The sequence below is a fragment of the Lathyrus oleraceus genome, chromosome 3, assembly GCF_024323335.1.
Source record: "Lathyrus oleraceus cultivar Zhongwan6 chromosome 3, CAAS_Psat_ZW6_1.0, whole genome shotgun sequence".
Lineage (NCBI taxonomy): Eukaryota > Viridiplantae > Streptophyta > Magnoliopsida > Fabales > Fabaceae > Lathyrus > Lathyrus oleraceus.
Window position 1 is genome coordinate 357,387,273 of NC_066581.1, and position 7,338 is coordinate 357,394,610.

Consider the following 7,338-nt stretch of genomic DNA (forward strand, 5'->3'; position numbering starts at 1 on the left):
ACATTTCATTTTATTACAATTAAACTAAAAAAAGAATTAAATCGAAATTAATTTTAAACTAAAAGAAACATTTCATTAAATTCAGTATCTTACTCTAATCTCCTTTATCCTTTATTTTCTCTATCAATGCATCGAGATGAATTTAAGCATCCATTATTTTATCTTATCGTTCATGCTCTCGAATTTCTATCGCATTTTCTTTTTTAACAAAATATTTTCTTCTCTTAGTTCAATATATTGCTCGATTTAGGTATTTACCATATGGTAAGTCCATTAGAGTTTTGTGTTCCTCGCAATCATGAGTTAATTGTTAAGTATATTGTGAAATTTAAAATGTAACAACATCATTTTATCAAAATCGATGGAATATAACTATGAGGGAACTCGCTTCAAATCCCAACAACTGCATTTTATGTTTTATTTTTATTTTTAATTAGTTTAGGGTTACATGACGTCTTTCCCTTTTCCCTTTTTATTTATCTATTTTTAATTCATGTTATCCTCGGTTATATTTGACAATCAATGGGTAATATCTTATGCATCAAGATTTTCAAGTGTCATTTTTTGTTTTTAATTATTTTTAATCTATTACCTCGATTTTCTCTAAAAATCGACGTGATAGTTATTTTACATGAATTTGCAGAATATGACGCTACAGGGCTTTCCTATTTTTTTTGTTAATATATTTCTTCGGTTTAACCTAAAAACCGACGAGTTTCTTCTATTGCATGAATACTTCAGAGAACTATACTTTAACTTTTCATTTACCTATCAAAAAAGACTCTAACTTCATCGTCATCATCTTCACAAAAATCTTAGGAGATTTTCATTAAAACTCTTCCAACATCAACTTGAACATCATCTCTTTTCAACTACAACTCTTCCAACATCAACTGGAACATCATCTCTTTTTAAAACCCGTTGAAGCATCGCTATCACGTTTGAAGTATGTAACTCACCACTGAAATATTTGGGAGGATTTTGTAAAGTCTCGCACCACTCCTGAATTCTTGGCTAAGAGCAAAAAAGGAAAGGAGAATGGAGTTAGAAATATCTATCCACATTTTCTACATATTAACTACAACACCAAAGTTAAAATTTGTAAAAAAGACAATAATTTTGTTATCCAAATTTTTTGTTGAGATAAAATGATTATTTTGAAAACACACATTTTATATAAATAAGACTTAATCTACCGTTATTTTTAAAATGATACTTAATTAAGTTTAATTTAATAAAATTAAAATCTTAAACCCCTAAACATTGTCAAATAACAAAGGAGAATTAGTTATGTAAGCAAATAATTAATCTTTATTTTCAAATCATGTTATTTACTATCTAAACTAAATGCATATAATAGAAATGATAGGTCTAATTGAATCAAATAGATTCAAATTATAGCATAATGTTATATCAAAAAATAATCATTAATGATAAGAGCGGTGTATCTTGTAGAATTTGAGAGATGGTCATCCGAAGAATGAGTATGAGAGGATTACTACAAAATACACCCACTGCAACAAAATTGGGTTTAGGCAACAACGAAAAATCGTCACCTAAAGGTAGAAAACCGTGGTCTAAGTCTTCAAGGGACGGTTTACCAAATGTGGAATAAACTGTCGTTGTCTATTCCTTTAGAGCACGATTTTTTATTTATACTCACGGATTATGAACACCGTCGCTTTAAATATCAAAAGTTCGTGATTTTAATTAAAGTTTTAGTCCGTGCAACATAAAATAACCATCCCCAAAATACATGAAAAGGCAACGATTATTGATAGCAAAAAATTAAAACCGTAGCTCAATCTATAATTTAATTTAAACTAAATATATAATCGCGCCTAAATCATAAGAAAAATCCACCGTTTTTAATAAACAACATATAAAATACGTTGCCTATAACTGAAATACTCATCAAGAATGCTAAATCTTGCAACACCTAAAACTATGACAGTAGAAGAACATGAGAGTGATATAAGAAAACCTTTATACCATTTGAAATTTGTACCAACATAAACAACAAAGGTTAGAAGAATTCAGATGAATATACAATTAAGTTAATCCACTAAAGATGAAATAAGTAGCTCTATATCCTCCTTGTTTTGGATAATTCACTTCTAAGTACTCAACATCACTAACCTTGACATCAATCATCCTTGCAATCCTGCATTTTAAAATCAACACAAGTATATAGTTAAAAACAGTGGATATCCAAGAAATAAAAATGAGATGTTTATCTCTGTACAAAGTTAGATATACTTATAAAATATCTAAAAATTTCCGCAAACACAACTATAGATCTCAGTGCAGATTAATATAGTGGTTGAAATCATTTTAATAAAGTGGTTGAAATTTTTTCCACAAACACAACTAATGGTTTTAAGCCCTCTTTTCTATTTAAAGACCAAATATTAATTGTGTGGTCTATAATGTAAAACAGAATTGGTATGTTTTTTATAATTAACAATAAATTATCTTAAAGTTATCATGACCCATTTGAAAAAATATAATGTCACTCTAACATAAAACAAACACTCAAAATAAGAGCTACCTAAAAACAAATAATTATAGCAAAACCCCTATAGAATGATATTAACATATAAAGGGTAGAGAAAATTAGAAATATGATAGAAACCAAGTGCTCCAGATATTGTTCATTCTTAAGGGCTCTTATGTTTGTTATCATTAGAATTTTGTTACCTATTCTTAGAGCAAATTCTTTCCGGTATAGAAGTATCTAATTCTTAAATCCAACTTACAATATGTCATATTACTGGAATGAAAAGGAAAATCACATACCTGAAGGATGATGAGTTAAACAGTGAGAGCAACCACATAACTAAAGCAACAATCTAACCAACAGTTCAATCACCACATGCATCACCATCGTCATATGAAATCCTAAACTCAAAAACACCAAACTCAAAATGCAAAATTTAAATAAAAAAAGTGAAATTAATTAATTAGGTTACATAGAAATGAGGTCCTGAAAACTCCTAATCAATAATGAAAGGAGGATGCTCAGTGAATGATCGAACATGAACGCAATACAGGATACATGTTTCTCTCTTCGAATGAATCCTTGAAGATTTGGCTTTGAAGGAACTGTGAAATCAAGAAGATGAAAAACAAAAAAAAAAGACGGAAGAAGAAATTTTAAGCGTCGAAGACAAATCTCCTTCTTTTAAGCCTTTGCAAGGAAAGGGAAAATTATGGCTGAAGAAGGGTTTCAGGAAGAGACTATTGGTTTTCTTTTCACCATTTATATATATTTAAAAATATTTAATTTACAATCTCTTTAGATTTTTTAAAAATAATTATTTTATATGTTTTAAACTGATTTTTTATGAAAATTTATTACAACATGTAAATTTTATTTTTTATTTACATGTCATAAATTAAAAAAAAATAGTATTAATTTTATTTTTACAAAATAACATTTATAAAAAATATTTCAAATAAAAATTTAATTCAAATAAAAATTAATAATTTTATATGACATTAATAATTATGCATTAATAGCATAAAATACTTTATTGCACAAAATCATCAATTATATAAGAGTATTGAAAAGATATCTCATTCTATTACACAAAATTTATGATTTCTCTTTTTGTGTAATTGTGTAATTCTTTTCTCATATAAAAATATATTATAAAGATTAATAAATTTTATTAACTTTACAATAAATTTTTAAATATTTTAATAATAGCTATAAAAAAATAATTTTTATTTTGGAGTTGCCATTACGTATTTATAACAAAAAAGTTTTAATAAATTTTTGTTTATTTTATACTAAAATAATAAATTATCGAATTCAAAATCTATTTCTTCAAAAAATACCATGTATTTTAAATAGTGTGGTGTATATTTAAAAAAATTATTTTTATAATATTATTTGTATTATATGTATATAACTTTAATAATTCTATATGTTAAAATAATAAAATTATGAAGATAACAGGACACTAAAAAAAATATAGTAGAGTTATAATATAAATAAGTTTAAGGAATACAAATTATCATGATATCATATAGCTTAGTTGTAGGTTTCGATACTTGCTCTATGTTATTTTTTATGATTGATAAATAAAATTTTAAAATCTTCCTTTTAAAGAAGGAACAATCACAGGTTTAAAACGTAGCATAAAATAATAAGGGATATTTTCTTACACCCATATTCTGAAATCGTAGTCTAAATTGAATAAGGGATGGTTTTTATACAGCCACAGTCAGAAACCGTAGTTTAATAAGGAATAGATAATGATTATGTTATTACCACACTTTTAGAACCGTAGCTTCAAGTAAATGCACAACATAATTCTAGAAACTTGACAACGAGTAAAAAGCACATCCTATTACCACTTTAAGCTACGATTTTTAAACCATTGACAATTCTTCCGTTGCCTAAAGTCAAATATGGTGTAGTGACTGTTCTTATCCTTTTTTTTATAAATATAATAATATGATATAACTTGTATCTATTCGATTCAATTAGATATATCAATTGGTATTAGAGTATATTAGTTGTTTAATAGAGCGACATGTAAATAGCTAAACGACTGAGGGCAAAGATCTTTCATTGGACTTCATTGAATGCTTCAATCTATCAAAGTCCAGTTAGACACAAAACTCAATAAAATAATTCATCAATAATTAATGTTTTATAAAAATTGACCATAATATAACTTATTAATAATTAATTATGTCAATCCATATTTAATTAATTAAATAACAAGAAATGCAGGGTCTTAGGTGTAAAAATTTCTTAAAAGGGTCATGAACTAGAGAAATCAATTACTAATTAAATATCAATGTATCAAAATAATGATAATATATTGTTATTAGCATTTGAAATTGAGTCTACCCCGACCTTGCCTATAGATGCCATTGTAGTTCTTTTTTAAGTCTATTTGACTATTTAATTATATGTTTAAAATTATTTTAAAAACATGTTGTTAAACAATCTAACTCAACCTTTACTGAGCGTCGGGTTAGATTTGTCAAAGACTAATATTTTGATGCAAATTGATCTTAGGAAGCATGCAAACCTAGAGTCGACCGAAACAACCTCTTCAAAGATACACATAATGGCATTTTTATCTTTATTAATAGATGGAGATTTTCAATCATACGGGAGATAAAAAAGACATTTGAAGACGAAGAAACATAGATGTAAAGATGTAGATGTTAAGGTTTTTTTAATAGATGTTAATTTTGATGATCAGTTATAATTGACATTAAGATATACATTGAAGATGTTATTTAATTATTAATGATAATTGATATTTTATATATATATATATATATATATATATATATATATATATATATATATATATATATATATATATATATATATATATATATATATATATATATATATATATATATATATATATATATATATATATATATATATATATATATATATATATATATATATATATATATATATATATCCCCAACAACTACAACTATAAAACGTTGCTATAGCCCCAAGCAAGTTGTTTAAGGGAAATGTTTTTTTCAAAAAAGGGTAAGGCAACACATCTATTTCACACGGTCTGAAAATTATTCTCATAGTTTAAGGAAAATGATTTTTCTGATTTTGCAACGGTCTCTTCACGTTTCTGTAGGTTGAAAATGTTGAAGTGGCTCAAATGGGTTGTGACGAAAATTTGCTCAAAGAGCTGCTTAAAAGAAGTTGGTAGAGTTGATTGTGAATGAAACAATTTATTTTGGTTGTAAGACTCGTGTTTAATAATAAAGGAGGATGTAAAAAATATAATTTGTTTTTCCAAAGAGCATTTTATTTTTTTAAAAGATTTGTTGTTTAGTGAGAAACTTGTTTTTAGTAATATTTCCTCCGTTGTTAACTACTACTAGAGACTCTAAGATCGTTGACTTGGAAATTGGATCAATAATAATCGAATAAGGGATGGAAATTGGGAATTGGTGTTTAAAAAATTTAATATTAATCCCTGAATAACTTGTTTTAAAAGTATTTAAGTTTTGTCTTCTGTAATTCATTTCGAATAACTTTTGCTTGTTAATTAATAATATGTCAAGTGCCAACCATTACTGTAAGTAAGTAAATTTTAAAAAAACATAGTTAATGAGAGTATTATTTTTTGGGATCATATACCATTAGTTTTAGAATTTTAAAATTAAAATACAAAGTTATGTTACAAATACATCTCATAATATGATAGAGTATGAATCTACAATCTTTTATTTACTCATATTTAAGTAGTGAAATTTAAAACACTAAAATATATGCCAAAAAAATATAAATAAGCATACATCGATGTTGCAAATTAGTTCTTTTTATTTGATAAAAAAAAGTTGCAAAATTAAAAAAAAGAACATTATAAAATAAAATAGTAATATTTCATTGAATATAAACTATAATTACACCCATAATATACAATATTAAAATGGAAACAATTTTCACCCTGTCTTTAAGTTGAAGGAGAAGTCATTCTTCTTTCAAGTCTTCCACTTTACTTTTACTCAAACCAGACATCAAATGTGTATGCTTCAAACATAAAAGCAAAATTTTGGAGGAAGATTTATTTATTTTATTCTATATTATTAAGTATTTACAATACTGTAATTTATTTTAAAAACGACAACTACTAACTAGTTATAACAACAACATAAGGAACGAAAATTACATTCACCTTTCGGAAATCCTAACCATAAACATCTTACGGCACAATCAATACATAGTCCACCAATGCATGTTTCCGCTATATCGCTACCCGTTGCTCCTGTTAAAAAAATCTCTCAAACTCAAAATTCCTTTATATATTTTAACAATGATATACAAAATAGAATTTACAGGAAAAAGTTCATATTTCTTACCAAAAGATAGGAGCAATGTAATGCATAAAACTCCCATGAGAAAAAGTTTGCAAATGTGCACTGTCATTTTTTCTGAAGATTTTGTCTTTGTATTCTATTATTATCTTTTGTTCTCAGTATTATGCATAGGAAACTTCAAGTTCTTTATATAGTACTCATTTTATAAAAAATATTTTGAGAGTTAAATCTTATTATTTATTATTTATTATGTAATATTTTAAAGAATATGAGTCAGAAAAAAGTATCAAAATTTGGAAAACTTGTATACTACACAACTACTCATATTAAGTATTAGAAAAAGAAAGAGATACATTTTAGACTTATTACACGTATATTATTTAAATTTAAATAATCTTTTTGGTTCTGTAAGCTAGTGTGTATTTTTTTTTTAATAAAACCTTTAAATATTATATTTTATTTGATTTTAGTCTAGAAAATCTGAATGTTTTATGCGGATTTTAACTTTAT

The 7,338-nt window shown here is 25.6% G+C and overlaps 1 long non-coding RNA gene across 1 annotated transcript; it reads right to left on the minus strand.

Moving 5' to 3' along the window:
* Positions 1–6,371: 6,371 nt before the first annotated feature.
* Positions 6,372–7,024, minus strand: LOC127127661 (uncharacterized). Its single transcript, XR_007805403.1, has 2 exons — positions 6,871–7,024; positions 6,372–6,776 (listed from the first exon to the last, which is right to left on the minus strand). It is a non-coding gene; the product is annotated as an uncharacterized LOC127127661 (long non-coding RNA).
* Positions 7,025–7,338: the final 314 nt, after the last annotated feature.